Below are 26,797 nucleotides of genomic sequence, written 5' to 3'. Positions count from 1 at the left end.
TCTGAGGCTACAGTGAGACATGATCATGCCACTGCAAAGAAGGTTGGGTGACAGAATAAGACCCTGTCCCAAGAAACAAACAAACAAGCAAACAAACAAACAAACAAAAAAAAAAAGACAGAAGAAAAGGAGTTATCAGTGAAACAAAAATACAAGAAATACAATAGAGATGTGATTATTTCCAGGAATATGGCTCATAATGAAAGTGCTCCATAATATTGTGAATGTCAGCTTTACATAGTTAAAAAGCCTAATATATTTTTGTTTCTCTGTTTTGTGGAGATTAAGAGTATGGAATAAAAAGAATAAAAGAAAAAATCTTCCAATGCTATGTAATGGATTCTTCAGGCATAAGATAGACCTATTAGTGACAGTGTCACACATAGAATGCATCATGCATTAAAAAATGTATCTCCAAGAGTTTGAATAAAAAACAAAAATAAGGTTTTCTGTAAGCTATTTGATGATTCAAATAATGGTTCCAATGACAACTAAGAAACTTATTTTGAAATTACAAGTGAAGAGTTCGAAACAAGCTATTTCACAAAATACGAGAGAAGAAAGTGGCATTTCTAAATATTTTATTTTATATGATTTATAAAATTATTGACAGGTAAATTCATAAATTAAACACCGTAAGTAAATGCTTTTCAATTTTGTCTGTGTGATTTATATTCTAGTTGGTCAAAACAATTCTTTTCTAACAGGGAAAAATAGAGTTTTAGATTGTATTTAAGATTGTCATGTGTTTGGATCTATGTAATATTTTGGTCATATGTTTTTGAATACCTTTTTTTGCTAAATTGAGTTGGTAGACTGAGAATAATAATTGTTATAGTAGATATTATTTTATAAATGAAAGACTTTAAATTTAAACAATAATTAAAATTCTTAAGTTGATACAATTAGCAAGATTTGAATTTAGCACTACTGGCTTTAGTATTCATGTAAAATAATTAATATGTATTTTCTTGCCTTCTTGAGAAATTAACATCTACTGAGGTGGTAAAACACTTTACATATGACAAAATATGAACTCAGTAAATATCAAATGGATGAAAAAATTTAAGCTCATTACATGAAAATTCACAAGCAAAAGAAGCTATTTTAGGTTGGGGTCTGCCAACATGAAGTAAATAGATGGAGAGACAAATCTCCAAGCAAATGGTTTATTCGGGAATAAAGCATAAAAATTGCAGTTCAGAACACATACACATAGACCAGAGAGGCTGCTGATACGTCTGAAGAACAAAGGTAAATGTTGGCTTTTTACTGGGGGCGAGTGGAAGGCTGTGTAAGCTACGTTGTTTGGACAGAAAGTTGGTGCCAGTAGTGTCTTGCAGGAGGTAGAGTTTTGATTGATGAGTGGCAGCAGTTACTAGGTAAAACTTGCAATCTTAAAGTCCTAGCAGGCCATTTTGGTTTTGGATTGGGTTTGCATGACAGTTCCTGGAGTAGGTGTTTGTACTTCAGTGCTTTTCCCTATGCCCCTACAACTATTTCAGTTAAGTAGGAGGGAAAAAAAATGACTCCATTTTGTATAATCAATTTTCAAGGTTATCGACAAAGATGGAAGAGGCCCAACTGTCCTGATTTACCTACGACCCAGAAGTTTTCCCTATGCAAAAATTTCAGTCCTAAAACTAGGAATGTGTTGGGAAAACTGGGATAAGTTGTTGACTACAGAGAGGTGGAATCCAGCAGGGTGGTGATTCAGTCAACAAGAATTTGAACATTGTTTTAAGGGAAAGAGCAGAGAAATCTGTGTCATAATTGGGAAACTAAGAAAAGGATCTCATTCTTTGATGGTGTGTGCAATTGTTAGGAGAAATTTCATTGCTTTTGGATCAGAAGGAATAAAACAATTGAGGACACCCAGATTTCACTATGGGAAGCAGGGTCGATACACACACATAAATAACACACGTTAATAAGCCGGCTACCAGGACTGGCTTTAATGACAAATATTTGGTGATTGCTTTAGAAACACTGTGAACAGTTAACCTCCATAGCTTTATCATATGTTATAGATAAATACTGTGTCCCTTTTGTAAATAGAGCTTTTATTTTGCTTTCACTGGTTTTCTCTACTTAAAGAAAATTTATGTTCACACGAAAACTCTAGCAGTTGGGCTTGTTCATTATGCTCTGGATATCGTCCTTTCAGAAGCTCTTAAAGACAGTTTCCTGCACTGAGAAGAAGGAATAAAATTTATCCTTATAGAACTCTTTTATTGTGTTTTATAAATACCACCACACGTAATGCTCATAACAACAAAAGGAATCAAATACTATAAATATGTCAATTTGCCAAATGAAGAAACTGAGTCACAGAATGGTTAAGTTTCTCTTGCCTATGGCCATTTTCTTAGAAAGAGGTAAAGATAGGATTTGAATCCAGTTATTCCAATTATAGAGACCATGCATGTAGACACCATATCATGTCAAGTACCTGGGGGAAAAAATGAATGAATTTAAAACATTACATGAGAAATAATTCATAAAAGATGTGGAAGTGTGTGACTCCTGAGGACAAATGTGTATCTATGTGTTAAAACCTCAAAATTATTTCTTGAATTAATTAAAAATTCAAAGCTCATTCTATGATATGATTTTCCCTGGTTGTATGCTGCTGCCTACACAGCGGGAGAAGGCTTTTCCGGAACAGTTTGGAAGAGGAGACAATCCAGACAATCCAGGGCTGAACTGCTCTTGCAGCTCTGAGCTCCTAAAATTTGCTCTTCTCTCTGCCTAAATTCACTAATAACTGCAAATATCTATTCTACTTTGTTCTCCACTGATACATTGCAATGATTCAACTCAAATAAGCCTTAACCTTCTTGAATAAATCACATTTTATTAACATTTTGAGAAACATTCTTACCCTCTCTGAAAAAGTAAAAAGCAAAGCAACATATAGTCTTACATTTATTTACACAGATTTCTATATCAATCCTACAAAGAAGGTACTATTACTATATTTTCCATTTTAGAAATGAATAAATTGATGTACAGAAATAAAGCATTGTGGCCAAAATCATATACCTCCAATAAGTGGCAAAAGTTGAATTCAAACCTAGGCAATCTGGCTCTAGAATTTGTGTCCTTATCACTCTACTATAGAGCCCATATCATCCACTTTAAAAGTCATTTGATCAGTCAGTATGTTCTTAATCAATCAACTGGAAACTAAAGGCAAATCACTGAGCAGTAATTGAATCTGTTATGTGTCAGGTATCGTGCATTTCATTCTGAAATACCATTTTATTTGATACTGTAAGTAAACGAGATCCATTTCATTTAACATTTATTTATTTCCTTAGAAACTTATATAATCCACTTTTAAAGAATGCTGATCCAGATAAATCAAGACCTACCATTGGTAAGAAGAAGGATTTTCTCTAAATAATAACATTATGCCTTTTCTTTTTCAAGAACGGCCTGATTTTAAAAATTAGGTAACATGTTCCAGCCTAAAATGGCATCTGACTAGCAGCTCTTTTGCAAGCTCTCTTAAATTTCCACAAAATTTATGTCAGAAAAAAAGAGATTTCATAAAAAATGTTGCTATTTTGCAGATATAACTGTTGCTGTATCACCAGAATACAGAAGGATAGAATTTCCACTGAGTTCAAATATAATGCAACATGGATTATAAAATAAAATTGATGTTATACTAATGATTGCTTTAGGAATCATGCAAACTTGTTCCTTAATAATCAATAGGAAGGTCTGTTGACCATCTTCATTATCCACTTCCTTTTTCAAAATTAGTATGAATTATCTACATTAGTATATATTCAAATCCACTAGGAAAGTGGTCTTCTGCACATATACTATCTCTACTTTTTGAGACCACCAAATATTTCTTGGTCTTCCGATGGTACTTACTTCCACTTTAGATCTAGGAAGATACCACAACTTGTGGAAGAGAGTAGTCAAAGGAAAGTTAATTTTGTGCTGTAAAATGTCTCCAGATTGGAATAGAAAAGAGATGTGCTAAGATAAGTAGTCTGTATTCGGAATAGAAGCCTTGCTACTGCGTGGATCATCAGAACGGGGTGACTGGGTAAACAAATTTTCCATCTTGGGGCCAGCAGATCCTCACTCAATGGTAAGTACATATAATGCTGATAGCAAGTAACATTTATGGAGCATAAATATGTGCTCATCCTTGTTGCAAGCACTCTACATTTGTTAGCTCACTTCATCTTTGCAATAATGGCTCTCACTAGCTGTATCCTGTTAGATGTTGGGAACTGACAAAGGAGATGCCCAACCCAGCCTTCCATCTGGAGTAATTAGTAATTGGTCAACACCTAAAAGGATAGAGAAGGAAACAAATGAAATTTGGGGCCAAACCATAAAAATGAAGGAAGGTATCAGTGATAAAGAATAGATAGCATGGAAAAGGGGATTGGCAGAAGAATTTGGTTTATAATAAACACATGACATTATCAATCAGTATGAAAATGACGAACTAATTTATTATTTTCCAGTTATAATAACAGTACTGGTTTCCTATTTTGTAAAAGAGAAAGAGTTAGATGGTCACTAAATAATGCATGCTTAAATGAGCCCCAAATAGGTTGGAATTATATCTAATGATGATAATGAGGCAAAACGTACACATTGTATATTTTATTTTGATCGCTTTTGTAAGTGCTTTATGTATAAAAATGCTTTGGTCCTCATAACAAGCCTATGAAGTAGGAACAATTACTTCACTCTTTTACAGATGAGAAAACCAAGTTATGTGGAAATTCAGTAACATTATCCAAGGTCACACAGCTTGTAAGTGTTTTTATGGCCATCTCAGACTTAACATGTGAATTCCTAATCTTCTCCCTAAAAACATATTCCAACTCCTGTCTTCTCCATCTTACAATACTCAGAGTCATCCACATGCTCACATCAAAAATCTCATAGCTATCCATAACTCCTCTTATAGCCTGCATACAAACGTTTTGGAAAATTCAATTCAATCTATTTTCAGACTAGATCTTGAATCCATCTCTACCTTGTACAAACTGGTCAACACCATATTTCCTGGCTTGTTTCAGTCACCTCTTAACTGTTCTCTCTGCTTCTACCTTTGCTTCTCTCCACCTATCCTCAGTAGAGCAGCAAGAACAATACTTTAAAACATAAATCAGCTCAGCCCACTCCTCTACCTGGAACACTGTTCACCAGAGAATCAACATAGCCAGTTCTCTAACCTCCAAGTTCTTACTTAAATGTCTCCAGATTAAGGAAGACTCCCCTGAAAACTGGTTAAAATTGCAACCCACCATCAATATCTGTTCCTATCAGCATTTGCAGTCTCCATACCTGTTCCTTTAATTGTCCTTTAACATAGTATGTAATTAACTTATTTATTATATTTATTATCTTTGTCTGTCTTCTTCAAAATATCAGTATCTTATCTGTTTTGCTCACAGATGTATGTGAAGCACTTAGCAAAATGCTTTGTACTCCATAAATGATTTAAACACAGACTCCATAAGCATTTGTTGAATGAATGTTGAGACTGGGATTTTACATTTAGATAACATGATTCCAGGGGCCATGAAATGAATGACTAAGCAATTACCTTAAACACGAAATCATTTTTTAAAAGCTTGAAAAGAAAATAAGTGAATATGGGAGGAAAAAAGATATCAGGAGCATTCAAGTCCTAAAAGAAATTATCAGGGAAAATTTGATAATGTTTGTAAGAATGAAAACACTTTAAAACTAATAATGTTACCTCTAAATTTAACAATCAACAAAAACTGAGAAATACCTTCCATAAATATGGGAATATACTAATGTTCAAATATTAAGAGTTATTATAAACCAAATGGGGTAAAGCAACAAAACCCTCATAAGTATTGAAAAGTATATAAACTCACAAAAGGAAACAAGTAGCAAAGCATGCAAAATATAAAAGTCACTGTTTCTAGTAACAGAGCTCGTTAGTTGAGATAGCCTTTTTTTTCAAGTAGGAAGTCTGCTAATGTAAAAAAAGAAAAGGGACCTTCAGTATGCCCCATATTGATGAAGGTTCAATGCAATAAGCTCCCTATACCTAGAGAATGTACTCATGGCTGTATTACTAGGAATCTATTTGGACATAATCAGAGATAGAGACAAAAATGTATGTAATGGCTTTCAACAAAAGTTGAATAGTTTTAATAGTTTAAAACAATGACATTTTCAAGACCTGAAAAATATTTAAGTATTTCATAGAAATATACAGCAATTCATTAAAATTAACATTTCTGAATAGAATTTTCATAACTTAGAAAATGCTAAATTTAAAAAAATAGGCAAATAAAAAGTTGTGTATAAGGCATGGTCAAATAGGTTAGATCGAAGCCTCATTACCCTGATGACAAACTAGAGGATTCAAAAACCGGGAGCAGGAGCCAAGGTCCAAATGTTAAGCAGAGGTAGAGGCCCTTCAGTGAGTCTGGGTAAGCCCTTGAGCAATATGAAGTAAAGTCCTGGTCACAAAGGTAGAAGACAGGTCACATGGGCATCAAAGACAATGATAACCTATTTCTTAATTTATCCTAGGATCAGAAAGGCCATTATCATCCACTTCATGATGGCATCATACACAGATGCATTACTGGCACATAAAATGCTGATGGTGACACGTGTGCATGAATAAATTCTCCAAATACTTGTCTCTGTGACTTTGTCTCTATGTCCGAAGTATAACAGTTTGGAACAAAGTGTTTCATACATGTTACATATCAATTCTTAAACAGAACAATAACCTTTAGGAGTAAATTGAAAACTGTATTCCTAAAACAATGGTAATCCCAAATCTACAGTATACATTAGCTATAAATAGACATTACAGAGAATTGTTTTACTGCTATCATTTCTTTTTTCTTCTTTTTTTTTTTTTGAGATGGAGTTTCGCTCCTGTTACCCAGGCTGGAGTGCAATGGCGTAATTTCGGCTCACTGCGACCTCCGCCTCCTGGGTTCAGGCAATTCTCCTGCCTCAGCCTCCTGAGTAGCTGGGATTACAGGCACGCACCACCATGCCCAGCTAATTTTTTGTATTTTTATTAGAGACGGGGTTTCACCATGCTGACCAGAATGGTCTCGATCTCTTGACCTCATGATCCACCCGCGTCGGCCTCCCAAAGTGCTGGGATTACAGGCGTGAGCCACCGCGCCCGGCCTACTGCTATCATTTCTTAGGTCACTTGTCTTTTGCTAATTTTGAAACAAGAGTGCTCTCGTCTTTAATAAGGTACTAAAAATAAATTTCAGATAGCATATAACAGTTTATTGTAAATTTATTTGACTTCAATGAATTGCATTTTATGTGGAGTCCAGGTTTGTGGAATGCTGCCAAACTCGTATGTTTAAATTGTTAGAAATAAACTCTGGATTGCTGATGACTGTAGTATATGCAATTCACCAGACTGTTTAAACAAATTTCTAATAATTTTCCTGTAATTGCTAATCATTTTGTAGGAGACATGAGACCAGCAATCAATAATCACATGAAACTGTGGAAAAGGAGGCTCTGTGATCAATACAAATTCTCCTTTCCGTGGGAACAGCCTGCTTCGATGGCTGACTTACATAATGCTGTCCTTGATGTTCTTTTCTATTATGTATTTATTGCAGTTTCATAGGCATCTTTTATGGGAAAACATTATGAATTAGGGGAAATTGGTAAAATATCTCTTCACTGACATCATGACGGAGATAACATTTGCTATAAAGAACAAATCCTTAGAGGCGCAGGAGCATTTAATTTGGTACAGATGCTAAGGTTGCAAAGTAAAGTTCATAATTTCTAAACAATGGGCAAGTTTGTCACTGATCAGCTTTTCTTTTGCATGTATTTTAAAATGCATTAAAAAGACCTATACTCATCACAGTATGTGGAATTCTATCTACCAAGGGTTTTTCTCAAAGATATAAACTCAAACACAATATGTAACGTTGTTTTTTAGGCTGAGAAGAAACACTGTCAATAATACTTATAGTTACATTAAATAACATAGAATTCCACATATATATATATATAGTCCCCCCTCCCTTATTAGAAAGTGGACTTGAATTTATTATGAAGTTATTACCTTGCCTACTGACAGATGCATTTTGCATATTTTTAAAAGCCATCATTTAATGTAAGGAAAAATAAAGAACTGTTTAAACATGTCAATGTATTCTTCTTGCAACAAAGAGTAAAAAGAGATTTGGGGAAGGAAAAAAGCCTTTGTTGGTCTCGCCTTTTTTTTACTGCAGAGGCATTGTAGGAACCAGGCTTATCTCAATGTACTTCAGTATTTTGGGAAGGACTAGAGGTAGTGCTCCCAGAAATTTAGAATAGGGGTCTAGCTGAGCTTGGAATAAACCCATAGAGGAACAGTTAGGCAGGGAGAAAGATAAATTAACAAATAAGTAAAGTGACTTAAAAGAAAAAAAAAGCAGCACGCATAGTCACCCCAGTGTGATCTCTGGTAATATCCTCTTTACTCATTTGAGATTTACAAAAACCTCAACTCATGTGAACTATGAAGTGGGTAAGGGAAGATAAAAAAGGAAATTCTTTAATTCTGTGCTTTAGAGTCTGAATATGGATGCCAGTTTGTTGGTTTATATTCCTTGGGAATATTCCATGGGAAGAAACTGGTCCTCCTTGTAGTCGGCACAGCACAGCGTCCCAGCTGTAACAACGCGACTGGGACAGGGGTAAACCGTTGCTCCTTATCTGTTGCACAAACTGGAGGCTGGATCAGGCATCTGGTGGGATTCAATCAGAGACTAGCAGCTAACCTCAAGGCTTTCAGAAAATAAAGGAAATCAGATAGAAACAGAGTCTCGAGGAGGGTAATCGCCTCAAGGGCTCCACTCTCTGTCTTACACATGAACTCTCTTTCTCTGGGTCATGGGGTCACAAGCAGCCAAGCCTCCAAGCTGGGAATTACCGTATTGCACTTACAGCAAGAGTTATTGCCAACTTTGCCAACAGTGCGTGTGTATGTGTGGTGTGTGTGCGTATTCCTCTCTGCACTTTAATCTTATTTTCATATGTGAACACCAAAGAGATTGGCCAAGAGATAACCTTTATCTTGAATCTCAATCTCAGTAAGCTGGTACTAGTAATACACACACACACACACACACACACACACACACTCGCACACTCGCACATCACCTGCAGCTGCCAGAACCTTGCACCCTTAGGCTGGCTCGCGTCTTAGGATTTTGTATATTCGGTGAAAACTTGCTGATTTCCTATGCCTTTTGGAAAGACCAAGCTAGGGGTGGGGGGGAGGTTGAAACGCGGTGGCTCATCATTTATTCATTGCGACTGTTTCGATTGTTGACACTAGTGGCAAGCCGCATCCTCCAGCTCTTGCAGGGGAAGTCTGACACCTTGAGGACAGGAAAGAGGGTGCCAGGCGCCAAGAGAAACCGGAGTGGGAGAAGCTTTGAGAGTTGCAGGGGTCTACTTTTTTCCAGTCGGGCGGTTGGCCGCATGGGAGCTTGTTTACCGGGCTGGGAGCAGGGCATTCATTCAAAAGCTGGGTGTCAGAGCGCACTGAAGACCAACACGCCTGCATAGCTCTCCCGAAGCCTGGAGGTGTGTCTGGCTTGCATCCAGGACCACAGGGTGGATTCTCGCCACCGACTTGGCTGGATGACGGCTGGCTGGTGGTGAGCTCCCCTACCCACTGGCTGACCTCAAGCAGTTGGCCCGGTAGGTGGAAGCTCTTCGAGGGTAGCCGAGCCGGGGACCGAGCGTTAGCTCTTGCCCGCGCGCGGGTCCCCTCCACCTCCAAGCAGTGTGGTGCGTGGGACGCGCATCTTCCCGGACTATCCCTTTCCAGCGAGGTCTGTGCGGACCCCGAGCCAGGCAGCCGCTGGGGACGGAGGGCGGGCTGCCTTTCTCTGGGCTCATCCGCTGTCAGCCGTGGGAACTCTTAACTTTATCCAGAGGGATCTGCCCGGGCGGGGGTGGGAGAGGTTCTCCTCCCCTGGCGTTCACCTCCCCCTCCCGGCCCACCCCTCCCCCGCCTCCCATGGCTTCGCTTTCAGAGCATCCTCACTCCGCCCAGTTCGGTGCCAGCTGCGTGGGCTCCAGCTTCATGCGTTTTCCTTGGAATGCTCCAAAACTCGGCAGCGACTAAGGGAATTCCACCGGAATTTGCCGGGCGTGCTCTTACCCCGCACAGCACCCGCGCGGTCCATCCTCGGATCCCATCACTTCAGCCCGAAGATTGCAACTTTGCAGGTAAAGAGGATGTCGCCTCGGAGCTCCGTTCGACCGGAGCTGCACCTCGCCTTCTTTCTGGGATCTCGGTTAAGTTTCCTAAGCTGCCTGGGAAGCCGGCTCTCTTCTGGGAGACGGGCATTCCTGGGGGATTATGAGTTCAAAAGGTTCTGACTGCATGGTTTCTCTTCGAGGCTCAGGAAAAAATTCTGTGAAGCTTTCGGTGCTTGACTCGGGCTGAGAGGGAGTTTGGGGGTTCTCCTCAGTCTTCCACCGCACCCGGTTTTAAAGCAGGGGGGAGGGCGAGGAGTGAACCCCCGGTGTGACTTATATGGTAAACAAAGGAGCTGTAGCCACGTCGTGGTGCTGGGGAATGTGGCCGGTTTTAGCCTTTTATGCATTTGGGGAAAATGGAGATCTCGGGGTCACCTGGGTGCATAGAAGTGAGATCTTGGCTCTCCGGCTCGTAAAGTGGGAGAACGAAGGAAGGAAAGAGATCAATATTCTACCGATCGATACATTCTGCGTCATTTTCATTCGCTGTCAAGAAACAGAAACACTTTTTCCGTGTTGCTCGACCCAGGCTAGTGATTCTTAGTGTTCCTGGCTACCGAGATTCCAATTAAGCCAATGACCCTGTTTGCTACTTGGGTAAATCACTAGGGTTCACTGCACAACTTGTTCCAGCTGTGAACTCAGCTGCGTTTTGTGACTAGAAAAAGAGAATACTGGAAAGGCATTGAGGGTTTGGGAGAGCTGAGGAAAGGGATCTGTTATCTTGTCTGCCTGCATTCACTATGGTGTATCCACTATGGTGTATCCCGGTTCACATGGTTTCTTAGGGAGGCCCTTCCCAGTGAAATTCCATAGCTATAAAATGCAGCAAGTTGCTTAAAGAGTAAGCACCAAGCCAAAGGAGTGGGAGGAGACAGAAGGAAGCTTTAGCTGTTTTATTAAGAAAAAAAAAAGACAAACTTGTAAAACTTTTTCAGTTTTAATAAAACACCGCCTCTTAAGACTCATATAATTCCTGCCTTTCACAGTACATAATCACAACACAAAGAATTTAAGAAAAGAGACTACTGGAGAGTGTTTTGGGTTTGGGGGTATTTTTGGTAAAGCTCTGAATTAGATATTGAGAGTAAGAGTGGGTGGAGATGTTAAAATGTTGAAATCTTCATCACTGTGCTGGGTTTGCTATTTAAACTTACATTTGTAATCCCACCTTTATTCACCTGGACACTGTTGTCCAGAAAATATCCTCCTTAAATGTTTAAGGGGGGAAAAAAGCAACAAGATCAATTTCAATTTACCAGATATATGAGAGGAATAGATTTCCATTACTTAGAAGCTTTACAATTTTGTAATTTTTATATTTTATTTTTCTGTGACACTTGTTTCCAAAAGGTCAATATAAAAATGCATAAATTTATGACAAGTTAAAGTTCTATATGAATTTTTAGCCATTTTAGTTATTAAACTAGTAAGAGACCAAATAACTTTCCTTATAAAATAACCTTAATTCTTACTTTGTATTAATAGGAAATAACAAGCAATGCTTGTATTCTTTTTCATTAGAGGAAATTTTAATGTCTTATTCTATACATACATTTCAAACTTTCTTTCTAACTTATGCTCCATGGAGAACTACAGCCATCTATAGGACTGAAAAGTTACCTGTTTTAACATCCTCATTAAAAAAAAAAACCAAAGCTAAATACATTTTAAAAAAACAACGACTATGTTTATAAACTATTACATCATTTTAATTGGTAAGGAATCTGGAAGTTAGATTGTCTATTTTTCAAATATTTGGTTGGCTGTGTCTATCAATAGTTTTGTGAACTAGATGTTATTAAAAACTTCACTGTAATAACTAAGCTTAGAAAAATTGCTGTTTCTGAACTGTAGGTGAAAGATAGAAACAATGAAAATCATTATTTTAATTTTTCTTTTATGATTTCAAAGTAATAAACATATCTGATCATTTAGTCAAATGCTATCAGCATACCCTATTATAAACACGATTACATTTATATTGAAATATAATAACTCCTTTAAGATGCCCTGATTTTAACCCCACTGAATTAAAAATACTTTCAAACATATATTTTTGGAAATATATTTTTATACCTGCATGTTTAATTGCCAGAATTATTTATGGCAATACAGATGATCAACATTATATTTAGCAGCTGAAAACTGAAATTGCATCTCTTTTCTGATCGATGCATGTGTTGGCACAAAAATAAAGATATGCACACATTTGTTCAATAGTAAATATTTTAATTATCAATGCTTAAAGTTAATATAGATCTATAAGTAAATATAGATATATGAGAAGTACTAAGCAGTAGCTCAGACTATAAAATCAGGGACTGGTTATTTTATGAAAATATGATTGTTGTGTTTTTTAAAATAATGTTAGGTTAAGGGAAAATATAATAAACTATTAAATTACCTTTTTTCCAAAACCATTATTGCCACATATTTTATGAAATCAAATTTTAATGCACACTTTGACTTTATAAATTGAATTGCTGGGACTCAGCTGAAACCAGTGTTTCTAGCCTCTCATACCTATGGAGACCCCACCATGATTATTTGGTTCTCATTAAAAATGAGGTTGAGGAGACAATTCAAAATAAAAAATTAGCCTTTTCACCCAATTTATACCCTATCTCCCCCACTAAAATAAACACTAAAACTGGTTTGATTCAACCCAAGTTTAATTGGAAATTTGTTTCTATCTAGTTACGATGAAGAGTTGTCTTAGAACTGTCTTCCTCCTCATGTTTTCTATTTCTAACCCTTTCAGGGGCATTGACACCTCAATAGTTAAAGAGATTTGAGAATATTTTGATCAGGGATATAATATCATGGCTGTGTCTCTTTAATCAGCACAAATATAGACCTAACTTTTGAGAACATAAGTATTACCAAAATAACTTTGTGATGCAAAAAATACATTTAGGAAAAGAAACCATTTATTTGGGAAACTGAAAATTAAGGACATGCACATTGAAATGTATTAATTCAAAACCATGTTGTTTCACGAACTATTTATCAAATTAAGTGATGTATTTAAACGTTTAAAAAAATCTAAATTACCCCCATGAAATTTGTTTAATTTTAGTAGGATAAGAAAGAAATGGTTTCAGAACTTGATCTACTATTGTAACTAAACTGTATGTGATATCCCTTAATATTAGTGCATGTTTTCGCTCTCTTTTAAAAAATATAGCCAGAGAATAATGGCTTCTTTAGAGACACCAGATGACACAGGGGCACAGTGTTACATACAAAATTAGACAGGTTAAAATATTATTTTAAAAACATGCCTTGATAGCTTTATCTAGGACACTGCATTCTTTTAATGGCAGTGCAATAAATGAATCAGATATTTATGAATTATATTCTGTCTGTAGTTTGCTGTTAGATTTTGAAATATGTTGAATAAGTCGCCATAAGTAATAACTTTGAACAAATGCTATCGAGAGCTGATTTACCTGAAAGAGGACCTATTGTGAAAAAAGAAAAGAGGGAAAATGGGTCAGTATTTATAAGAACTTAATGTACACTTAGCATTATGCAAGAAACTTTGAAAAAGAAAGGTATTTTTCATTGTTGTCTTCACATCTACCATGAAACTGAAGTATTATTATCACATTTTAACAACTCGAGAAAGATGAAATTTATGAAAATCACAAAATTGCTTTGTGGTAAAGCAGGATTTGAAGTATATCAAATTTCTTTACTATTAGTACTACGTCTACCTGATAGTCAGAAAACATGAGGAGAAAGATAGTTCTAAATCAATTCTTCATTGTATCTAGATAGAAACGAATTCCCAATTAAATTTGGGTTGAATCGAGCTATGTCTACATGATAGTAAAGCCTATTCTCTTTTTCACTTAAATCCTTTGGCTTCTAAAATAAAATAAATATTCTTTTAACGAGGTTCATAGATTTGTTGTATTCTTCAGCTATTTATTTCTTGAATTTTAAAAATATTATGACATTGGGACATAAACAACAGTTCCCATCATGCGGATAGAATTTGAAACACTAGTCTGTTAAAGTTCCATCAGTTTTGAAGCAGAGCCAAAGATAAGCTACTTATCTTGAGCAGGATGATCTCAAAATGACTTCCTTTTTCATTCTTAAATATAAATCTAATATATGTAAAAAAAAAAAAGGTTTTCATGAACAAAGTTCAAGATTATATATAGTTTTTAGAAATACTCATGAGCTTATAATTTATAAATAAAAAGTTGTCATTCCAAGGTTTACAACATCTGCAAGCTGGTAATAGAATGTCTTTGTTTATTAGATAAAAGTCATGCTAAGACATATTAGGCTTATACTGCATCTTACCACTGTTATGTAACATTTCTAGACAAGTGTATTTATTTTAGTTTTATCTGAAATTCTAATTTTCTAATTATTTTAATGTCCCTTGGTATTTGAGAAGAGCTCTCATTCATGCATCCCAAAAGTCATCTATTAGCTGGTGCCGAATCTTAACAAATTTGTCATGATAATTACTAAACATATATATATGCATTTGAACTGACAGGATTGTGTTTAAAACCTATTGACGTTGAGGTTGAGGGAATAATTTCTTTGAATATATGTCATATCATCAAAAAATTATCACTAAAATCTTATCCATTTAGTAGATATTTGTTAAATATTGGTAAACAGATCATTGAATGAACAGATGAATGGCACATGGGTAAGCTTTTCATTTTCGTTGCATATTCTGGCAAAACTCACTCTGTGTAGAATAACTTCTACCTTTTTGTTTCTGTAAAAATGTTCTTCAGACACTAAAGCCTGGTTAGTGCCTAGTTAAAGCCAATATGACCGTCTCCTTGAAAGTTTCCTTCATTTCTCCAGATGTCCCAAATAGAAATACAAGCAAAGAGCACATTATATTCTGTCTTGCAGGTGGGTACAGGTCTGTCTCCAAATCTTGACAGTAAACTTTTTATAGAAAGCCAGAGGATTTTTTAAACTGTGTGAGTTTGTAACTGAATTTGAGTGCCATAAATACTATGCATCATAATTGATATAGTTAATGTATTTTATACTTTCATAATACTATACTTGGCTAAATTTTTAGCATATTTACTTGTTTATATAATGATGCCAGTTGTGATAATGTTACACTTATACACTATATTGAATACCATATTATTTCTTATGTTACAAAAATAATTTACCCGGCTGGGCGCAGCGGCTCAAGCCTGTAATCCCAGCACTTTGGGAGGCCGAGGCGGGTGGATCGCGAGGTCAAGAGATTGAGACCATCCTGGTCAACATGGTGAAACCCCGTCTCTACTAAAAATCAAAAAATTAGCTGGACATGGTGGCTCGTGCCTTTAATCCCAGCTACTCAGGAGGCTGAGGCGGGAGAATTGCTTGAACCCAGGAGGCAAAGGTTGCGGTGAGCCGAGATCGCGCCATTGTACTCCAGCCTGGGTAACGAGCAAAACTCTGTCTCAAAAATAATAATAATAATAATAATAATAATAATAATAATAATAATTTACCCACCATTATCCAATAAACATAACTTTTAGCCAACTACTTACTCTATAATGCTCATTTTTATAGGATTTATATAACCAGTTATTAACGTGTTTCAGTTTAAGTGGTTCTGTGCCAGAATTCTTAAAGAAGGGCTTTTGTTCCATTACACTGTGAGAAGAGTAGTTGGAGTTGAAAGAGGACAGATACAAGTGTTTCTCAGGAATGCTTACTGAACTAAAGAAAGCCAGAGACTTCTTTGGAGTGGTGATATTTGGAAAGTAAGCTGACAGTGCGTTTCAAAGACTTGACAGTACCTGATGTCCCATTGTGGGTGGCAAGAGGATTTTCTTTTAATTCTTTTCATTCTGCTTCATTGAGAATACAGTTTTTACAAATCAAGATTATGAAGAGTGTTCCGATACTCTGCTACATTTTTAGTACATTTCACCTCTAAATAACAGTGGAGAAACAACACAATATGTATACCAGGATCATAGTTCATAATACATAGCATTGTGATTTTTATTTTCACAGAATTAGTATAGTAGTGCTGACTATGTGCGTTGTGAATAGGTGAGTGAAATAAATGAATGCATAGATGATTGAATCGGTCAGTCAGTTGCTATGCTCAACCTCTTTAATTTAATACACTGGTCATTCAAGTCGTTGATCATACACCAATATGAATCCCCAGAAACACAGTGGAGGGATGAGAAGATGGGCATAGAGTACATTACGTGAAGAATACATAATCTATCATGCCTTATGTACAATCATCTTCAATATTTGTGACAGCAAGAGTATCTTTTTATGAAAAGATCCCTTTCATTGTAAGGTAGAGTGAAACTGCACACCCTGAATCACATTGAGGCCACACTTTAAATGAATGCCCTTTTGTGGTAGTTGTAGTTTGACAAGCAGAGTTGGGCCTTCTTTAATTTCATCTTGAGCCCAATATGTATAGGGATATAATATATATGTATATACAACACACATGTATGTATGTATTTGTAAACACAGATACATATATGTAATCACAATAGATAACAAGTAATAAAGAGGGGGACTGCTCCTGAGTGTGAGACACAAACTGTTATCAAATAGTGTAGAGTAACCCATGAAGGACAACAGGATTATGTCAGTGTCCCTATAAAATGGTTAGATTTGCAATGAATGACTTGGAAGGTCATCTTATTTAAAAGTATGTTTCTAAGTAGGCCCCCTCAATCTTGCTATATGATCATGCAGTCATACGTCAAATATGTCCTGAGAAATATATCATTAGGCAATTTCATCATTGGATGAACACCATGGAGTGCACTTACACAAACCTAGGTGGTATAGCCTACTACATACCTAGGCTATATGGAATAGCCTATTGCTCCTAGGCTACAAACCTGTATAGCGTGCTACTGCAGTGAATACTGTGGGCAATTGTAAATATACAATGGTAGGTATTTGTATATTTAAACATAGCCAAAATGCAGTAAAAATGCAGCATTATAATCTTATGGGCCCACCATCATATATACAGTTCGTTGTTGACCAAAAGGTTGTTATGTGATGAATGACTGTATTTCTGTCTACACACACACACACATACACAAGCACACACTTTACTGAGGCCTTAATACATAACAGTCACTCTGCTAGATGCTGAGGATACAGAGATGAATAATACACATCGTTTTCTTTAATATTTCAAGAAAAAGTTTTTATAAGCCTCTTATCATACTCCAGTGTCCTATGTTATCAAAAAGACATTTGGCAAACTTATTTTCCCTTGATCCTTTCCCATGACAACCATGAGGTCATTAAATAAACAATATCAATTATATTACAATGAGTACAGTCTATACTTGATATTTAAAAGATAAAACAAAACAAAACAAAAACTTTGGGCCATGGCGGAAGAGATCTAAACACATCATTTTTGCCACTAATTATTGTTTTCCATAACAGTAAGACTAAAGTTTTTTGACTATAAATCCATGTTAAATTTAAATAGCATTATTGACACTATTAAAGATAATGTTTTCAGGCCGGCACGATGGCTCATGCCTGTAATCCCATCACTTGGGGAGGCTGAGACAGGCGGATCACAAGGTCAGGAGATAGCCACCATTCTGGCCAACATGGTGAAACCCCATCTCTACTAAAATACAAATGTATATATATATATTAGCTGGGTGTGGTATTGCACACCTGTAGTCCCTCCTACTCAGGAGGCTGAGGCAAGAGACATGCTTGAACTTGGGAGGCGGAGGTTGTAGTAAGCCGAGATCGTGCCATTGCACTCCAGCCTGGCTACAGAGCAAGATTCCATCTCAAAAAAAACAAAACAAAACAGTGTTTAACTTTTATACATAGATATTATAGAATTACCATTCAGGGGCTATGTATTTTAAGAAGTAAGTTGTTTTCCAAAGTCTGGTTGGATTTTTGGTGGTATAGCCACATGTTGCCCCATCCCCCATAGACCAATGAAGCAAACCTAAGAAGCCACTTTTAGAGTTAGGGATATAATGACCTAGATTCTCACCACTGTAGCCCTTTCTCTTGAGGCAGCAGAGACCTGGGCTCAAGAGAGTCTTAGAAGGTCAGATCAATTTTACAGAAATCTAGAAGTTCTCAGGGACCACTGTTAGTGTTTTCTCCTGGGCTCCTCTGTCTACAGCTAAGTCTATTGAAAACCTAGAAATGGACCACCTTTCTCATGGTCTTTAATCTTGAAAACAAAAAAGGGATTGGACTAGATATATTCATCTTTTTAAAAAAGCCATTATTGGAACCTGCATTCCTAGGACTACTAACGGTGCCAGAATTTTTTGCTTTCTGAAGGTTATCACACAAAATAATGAGAGTGCTTACCTCTAAGCATCTGAGAGCCTCTAGAATGAAGAAGAAAGAATATTTAAAGATACGTCCCTCTGCATGTGCTGTATAAAAAGAAATGTTGGCAGTCGGCAAAGTGTTCTTTGCTTATCTGGTTCATTTTAACCTCACAGCTTAACATTTTGATTTGTAATGTGCAAGCTACTTGGAGCTGAACTGCACATTTTTATTTAACACTCCAGCACGTTCTTGGAACAAAGAGAACCAGCAAATGATTTTGCCCTTTCATGAATAAAAGAAGCTTTAATAAAAAATTTCATTATAATAGTATTTATGATAAATATTTTTCCATCATATAAAAATGTCAACAATTTTAACCTGAAGACTCAGAACTGCTTTGCATTCTATTGTAGTTAGTAATGAAACACTAAAATCAGAACTTAAAGCAGAACTTGCTGAAATATTTAAGTACTTTCTTAATAGTTACTACATTGCTGTAATCGAAATATTGTATATACTTAAATAGTGATAATTGCCCTTTTTAGAGTAATAGTTAACGACAATAATTATTGGCAACATTAAATGCAAATTTTTTAAAAAATTGTAACAGTTTAGCTTGTTTTTAAAAAAAATATATAAATATCTATGAAGTCAATATGCAACCCAATTAAGAAAAAGCAAACAAATTGAGCACTTGGAATGACCAATTTTTGAATAACCTAATATATCTGAAGCATATAGCCTAATTATTTCAATTTATCTTAATAAAGTTTTTAAAAGATAAGCTACTTTCTTTTAATGCTTCTGTTTTTGAGAATCAAAATGAGATCTCATCTTTGATATATAAAAGGATTATTATCAAATACTTAATGTAATGAACGAGACTCTCTAATAAAATACACTGGAATTCAGTTGATTTTAGAAGTGTTTCCGAGTCTGCCAGATATTTATCTTGATTATTTTAAATACAGTGAAATAGATACATACGTAAACCGAAGACCTGGACTGCTCAAAGAGTTTCACATACCCTTTGTTACTTCAGCACTATATACTGCTTGCACTCCATCAGTCCTACAAATGGGAATTTTCAGTTGTCTAATTGGATCTGGGACTAAGGCTGCTCCCTCATGGATTGGAGGCTTATGGCAGAGGAGCTGCTGTATATGAATTCACATTCCCTGCTGCCTCAACCACAGCAGGGAATTTCAATATGTAGGTGGAGCATATGATGAACATCCATATTTATGAACATTTATAAAATTGTGGTAAGATCATGTTTTTATGGTTAAATGAAATTACAACCTTGATTAAATTATACCTTCTGAAATTCTGTTGCTGATATCTTTGTTCTCCATAGGTTGGACATAGACATTTCTCCCTAGTCTATTTAAGAAAATTTTATATGAGGAAAGGCTTAAACAAAAAGATTTTAAGAAAGGAGATTTCAGATTATTACATTGTTCCTTTGTGTACAGGAGAAGACACATCGACATTAGTCTATTGTGCTTAAAAAAATGATCTATTATTCCCTCTAGGGCATTATGAAGGTAATATTATTACATGGTTGGTGGTAGGGTTGAGTGTTTTATACTAAAATGAGTGCTCAATATAATCCTAAGGAAAAATACTAAAAATATTCACCATACGAATAATTTCAAATGTCCTGTCTAAAATAGGAAAAGACTTTACATATTACTGAAGTTGTTAATCATAGTTAATTGTTTATTTTTAAAAGTTTGACATTTTAATTTTAATTTATGCCATAAGTATGTTCAGTTCATTTCTCTAAAGTCTTAGCAGCATGGTGTTTTGAAAGTGTTTGCTAGTTGCCAGAAATACAAGTGTAAGACAAAACAATGCAAAATATTTATCTGTATGTTTGATGAGCTATTTTTGTCTTTACTTCTTACCCTAAAGTAAGTTGAAATAAGTTGGAGGATAGTATGTTTATCTTTTAAACATGTGCATGGGGGTGGGGGTGGGGAGCCTGAGCTGGATAGATGATTTTTTTATTTTTTTCAGAAATAATGATTAATATGTTTTAGTTTCTATTTTAGTTTTATTTTAATTTTTATAATCACAGATATCACAGGTGTTTCTTTTAGATGACATCTATTCCCTTTAGGAGCACCATGTATCTTGACAGATTGAGTTCTCTTTAGTACATGATTCAGGGTCTGTTGACAATGAATTTATTTTTCTATGATTAAAATGTTTTTGTTTAACCTCACTTTTAAAGTTACTTTCATTAGTTAGAGTATTCCAGGTTGGAAATTCATCTTCTTTCAGTACTTTCAATGTGCTGTTCAATTGACTTTCAACTTCCACCATTTCTGTGGAGAAGTTGCCTGTGAGTCTGATGATGTTCTTTGAGGGTGATGAGTGTTTTCTTTTTGCTTGGTTTTATGTTTCCTCTTACTCCTTTATTTTCATTGGTCATACAATCATGTATCCTATTATTTCTACTGTTTGATATTTGGGCCATTTTAAAAGCATGGCTTCCTCTCTTTCATTTGTTTTAGAAAAATGTTGGTCATTATCTCTTTAGATACAGCTTTGACCTTCATTTTTTCCCTTCTTCAACCCTCCAAATAAAGATACGTTTTTATACTATGTCATGTTCTGGTATACTTTACTTATTCTTTTAATGCTTTTTCCATTTATTTTTGTTCTCTGCACTGCAATCTGTATATTTTATTTCAGCCCTTTCTTCCTATTTATGAATCCTTTTTTCCCACCATGTCCTATTTGTAGTTAAACTATTTATTCATTTTGTATTTTTGTATTTTTAATTTTTTGTGTATATAGTAGGTGTATGTATTCATGGGATATGTAAGATATTTTGATGCAGGCATGCAATGAGTAATAATTGCATCCTGGAAAATGGGGTATCTGTTCACTGGACCATTTATCTTTTGTGTTACAAACCATCCATTTATGCTCTTTTAGTTATTTTTATATGTAGAATTAAATTACTTTGACTATAGCCACCCTGTTGTGCTATCAAATACTACATACTATTCATTCATTCAAACTATTTTTTGTATTCATTAATCTTCCCTGTCCCCTCTCAATCCCCACTACCCATATCAGTGTCTGGTAACCATCCTTCTACTCTTTTATCTGCATGTGTTCAATTGTTTTGATTTTTTATATCCCACTAAGAAGTGAGAACAGGTGATGTGACTCGCTTTGTTTTTCTGTGCTTTCTGTGCTTTCACTTAACATAATGACCTCCAGTTCCGTCCATGTTGTTGCAAATAACAGGATCTCATTCTTTTATGACTGAATAGTATTCCATTGTTTATATGTACCACATTCTCTTTACCCTTTCATCTGTTGAGGGGCACTTAGGTTGCTTACAAATTTTGACTACTGTGAAAGTACTAAAACAAACATGGGAGTGGAGATACCTCTTCAATATACTGACACCTTTATTTTGGATATATGCCCTGCAGTGGGATTGCAGGAATTGCTGGATCATACAGCAGCTCCATTTTTAGGTTTTTGAGGAATCTCCACACTGTTCTTCCTAGTAGTTGTATTAATGTACATTCCCACCAACAATGTATGAGGGTGCCCTCTTCTCCATATCCTCTCTAGCATTTGGTTTTGCCTGACTTTTGAATAAAAGCCATTTTAATTGTGGTGAGGTGGTATCTCATTATAGTTTTGATTTGTATTTCTCTGATGTTCAGTAATGTTGGGCATCTTTTCATTTGCCTGTTTTCCAATTGTGTGTCTTCTTCTGAGAAATATCTATTTAAATCTTTTGCTCATTTTTGATCAGATTATTAGATTTTACCTATAGTTGCTTGAACTTCTTATATATTCCAGTTATTGATCCCTTGTCAGATGGGTAGTTTGCAGATACTTTCTCCCATTCTTTGGGTTGACTCTTTACTGTGTTGTTTCCTTTGCTGTGCAGAAGCTTCTTAACTTGATGTGATCCCATTTGCCCATTTCTGTTTTGGTTGTGTGTGCTTATGGGGTATTGCTCAAAACATTTTTTCCCAGACAAATATTGTGAAGAATTTCTTCAAAATTTTCTTGAAGTGGTTTCAAAGTTTGAGGTCTTAGATTTAAATTTTTAATCCACATTGATTTGATTTTTGTATATCATGAGAGATAAAGATCTAGTTTCATTCTGCATATGGATAGCCAGTTTCCCAGTATTATTTATTGAAGAGACTGTCCTTTCACCAATGAATGTTCTTGGCAGCTTTGTTGGAAATTAGTTTGCTGTGGGTGTGTAGATTTGTTACTGGGATCTCTATTCTCTTCCATTTGTTTAAGTTGCTGTTTTTATGCCGGTATCATGTTGTTTTGGTTGCTACAGCATTATAGTATAATTCAAAGTCAGTAATGTGATTCCTCCAGTTTTGTTCTTTTTGCTTGGGATAGCTTTGGCAATTCTGGGTCTGTGTGGTTGCATGTACATTTTAGATTTGTTTCTTTTTCTGTGAAAAATGTCATTGGTATTTTGAAAGAGACTGCATTGAATCTCTAGATTTCTTTGGGTAATATAAAAATTTTAACCATATTGATTGTTCCAACCCATTAAAATGAAATGTCTGTCCACTTTTTGGTGTCCTTTTTAATTTCTTTAATCAGTATTTTATAGTTTTAATTGTACAGATATTTCACTTCCTTGGTTGTGTCATATATATTTAATTTTATGTGTGGCTATTGTAAATGAGATTACATTTTTATTTCTTTGTCAGATTGTTCACTGTTGGCATATGGAAATGCTACTGATTTGTGTATGTTAATTTTGTATTCTGCAAGTATATTGTATTTGTTTATCAATTCTAATATTTTTATGGTGGAGTCTTTAGGTACTATGTTCAATAACAGTTATGAAAGTGGGCATGTTCCAGATCTTAGTCGAAACACTTTTAATTCTTCCCCATTTTTATGATACTAGCTATGGGTCTGTCATATATGTCTTTTATTATGTGAAGGCATATTGCTTCTATGCCCAATTTTTTGAGTTTTTATTATGAAAGATGTTGAATTTTATCAAATACTTTTTCAGAATCCATTGAAATGATCATATGGTTTTTGTCCTTTAGGCTGTTGATACGATGTATCATACTGATTGATTTGTGCATGTTGAATCATCCTTGCATTGCAGGGATAAATCCAACATAGTCATGATGAATGACTGTTCTAATGTATTGTTTAATTCAGTTCACTCATATTTTATTGAGGATTTTTGTCTTAATATTCATCAGAAATAATGGCGTGCAGTTTTCTTTTTTTAAATGTGTCTTTGTCTAGTTTTGTATCAGGGTAATACTAACCTTGTAGAATGAGTTTGGAGGTATTCTCTCCTCCTCAGTTTTTTGGAATAGTTTGAGTAATATGGGTGTTAGTTCTTTATTAAATGTTTGGTAGAATTCAACAGCGAAGCCATCAGATCCTGGGCTTTCCTTTACTGGGAGACTTTATTACAGTTTTGATCTCATTACTTGTTATTGGATGTTCAGGTTTTAGATTTGCTCGTGGTTCAATTTTGGTAGGTTGTATGTATCCAGGAAATTGACCATTTCTTCTAGATTTTAGAATTTATTGGCATATACTTGTTTATAACAGCCACTGATGATCCCTTGGATTTCTGCAATATCAATTGTAATGTCTTCTTTTCCATTTCTAAATATATTTATTTGGATCTTCTCTCTTAGTCTGGCTAGAGGTTTGTCAATTTTGTATATCTTTTCAAAAAACAAATGTTTAATTTCACTGATCTTTTGTATTTTTGTCTTTATTTCAGTTTCATTTTCTTCTCTGATCTTTGTTATTTCTTTTTTTCTACTAATTTTGAGTTTTGTTTGCTATTGGTTTTCTAGTTTTATAAGAAGCATCCTTAAATCATTTATTTGACATTTTTCCTCTTTTTGAGGTAGGCATTTACAGCTATAAATTTTCCTCTTAGTGCTGCTTTTGCTGTATACCATAAGGTTTTGGTATATTGTGTTTTCATTTTAATTTGTTTCAAGATATTTTTAAATTTTGTTTTTAATTTCTTTATTGACACACTAGTCATTCAGGAGAACATTATTTAATTTCCATGTGTTTGTATCATTTCCAAAATTCCTCCTGTTATTGATTTGCAGTTTTATTCCACTGTGATGAAAGAAGATGTTTGATGTTACTTCAATTTTTTGAATGTTTTAAGACTAGTTTTGTGACTTAACATATGGTCTGTTGCTGAAAATGATCCATGGGCTGAAGGAAGGAATGTGCATTCTGCAGATTTGGGATGAAATGTTCTACAAATATCTATTAAGTATATTTGTCTGATAGCACAGATTAAGTTCAATTTTTTTTATTGATATTCTGTCTGGGAGATCTGTCCAATGCTAAAAGTGGGGTGTTGAAGTCTTCAGCTATGATTGTATGGAGGTCTATTCACTCTTTAGCTCTAATAGCATATGCTTTTTCTATCTGGGTGGTCTAGAATTAGGTGGATATATATATATATATGTACAATCATTGTACCCTATTGCTGGATTGATTCCTTTAATATTATATAATGACCTTCTTTATATCTTCTTATAGTTTTTTTCTTGAAATCTATATTGTTAGATATATGTATAGCCACTCCTGCTTGTTTTATAAAAGTTTCCATTGGCATGTAATTTTTTTTTCATCCCTTTATTTTCAGTCTATGTGTATCTTTATAGGTGAAGTGTATTTCTTGTAGGCAGCAGATCATAGGGTTTTATTTTTTTATCCATTCAGCCATTCTGTGTCTTTTGATTGGAAAGCTATTCCATTTACATTCAAGGTTATTATTGATAAATAGAGACTAACTCTACATCCATATCACCCTGAATGTACCTGATCTCATCTAATTCTAGAAGCTAAACAGGGTCAGACTTGGTTAACACCTGGATGAGAGACTTACTCCTGCCACTCTGTTATTTGTTTTCTGATTGTTTTGTGGTATTCTCTTCCTTTTTTACTGTCTTCTTTCCATGAAGGTAATTTCCTGTGGTGTTATGATTTAAGTTTTTGCTTTGTATTCTGGGGTTGTATGTTGTGTGATTTTCAATTTGAAATTACCATGAGGCTTGCAAATACTATCTTATAATCTAGGATTTTAAATTGATTACAACTTAACACTGATTGCATAAACAAACCCACAAAAGAAAAACTAATAAAAACTCTACACTTAACTTCATCCCTCTGCTTTTTACCTTTCTGTTGTTTCTCTTTATATTATACCATCTATGTCTTATAAAATTTGTCATAGTTACTATTTTTGAATATTTCATTATTTGTGTTTCTACTTAAAGAGACCTTTACACATCAAGATTGCAGTGTTATCATATTCCATGTTTTCCTGTGTGCTTACTATTACCAATGAGTTTTGACTCTCTGGAAGTCATGATTTTTTTCTTTCTCATTAACACCTTTTTATTTTAGATTATTTAACATTTCTTGTAGGATAGGTCTGGTGTTGATAAAATCCCTCAGCTTTTGTTTGTCTGGGAAAGTCTTTACTTATTATTTATGTTTGAAGGATAGTTTTGCTGGATATACTATTCTAGGATAGTTTCTTTTCCTTCAGTACTGTAAATATGTCATGTCACTTTTTCTTGGCATTTAAGGTTTTCACTGAAAAGTCTGCTGCCAGACATACTGAGACTTACATGTATGTTATTTGTTTCTTTTCTCTTGCGTCTCTTGAGATAATTTCTTTATCCTTGACTTTTGGGAATTTGATTATTAAATGTTTTAAAGTAGTTGTCTTTGGGTTAAATCTGTTTGATGTTCCATAACCTTCTTTTACTTGAATGTTAATATCTTTCTTGAGGATTGGGAAATTCTTTGATATAATCCCTTTGAATATACTTTCTATCCCTATCTCTTTCTCTATCTCCTTTTTAAGCCCAATATCTATTAGATTTATCATTTTGAAGCTATTTTTAAGATCTTTTAGGCATATTTGACTTATTTATTATTTTTCCTTTTATCTTTGCTGTGTATTTTCAAATAGCCTGTTCTTAACCTCACCATCTGCTTGATCAATTCTGCTCTTAAGTTACTCTGATACATTCTTCAGCATGTCAATTACTTTTCAACTCTAGAATTTCTGCTTGATTCTTTTTAATTACTTCAATCTCTTTGTTAAATTTATATGACTGAATTCTGAATTACCTCTCTGTCTTATCTGGAA

The 26,797-nt window shown here is 35.0% G+C and overlaps 1 protein-coding gene across 3 annotated transcripts in view; it reads left to right on the top strand.

Annotated features, from left to right (window-relative positions):
- Window positions 1–9,483: 9,483 nt before the first annotated feature.
- TRPC4 (transient receptor potential cation channel subfamily C member 4) overlaps window positions 9,484–26,797 on the top strand; it is a 198,236-nt gene continuing 180,922 nt past the window's right edge. For all 3 annotated transcript variants that reach the window (XM_002748983.7, XM_035302519.3, XM_078375323.1), the window contains exon 1: window positions 9,484–10,257. The gene's annotated coding sequence lies outside the window, so the exon portion shown is untranslated. The remainder of the gene's footprint in view (window positions 10,258–26,797) is intronic.

This window comes from Callithrix jacchus, chromosome 5, assembly GCF_049354715.1.
Source record: "Callithrix jacchus isolate 240 chromosome 5, calJac240_pri, whole genome shotgun sequence".
In the NCBI taxonomy this organism is placed as follows: domain Eukaryota; kingdom Metazoa; phylum Chordata; class Mammalia; order Primates; family Cebidae; genus Callithrix; species Callithrix jacchus.
The sequence above is the reverse complement of the archived record's forward strand: the minus strand, read 5'-3'. Positions and strand labels throughout refer to the sequence as shown.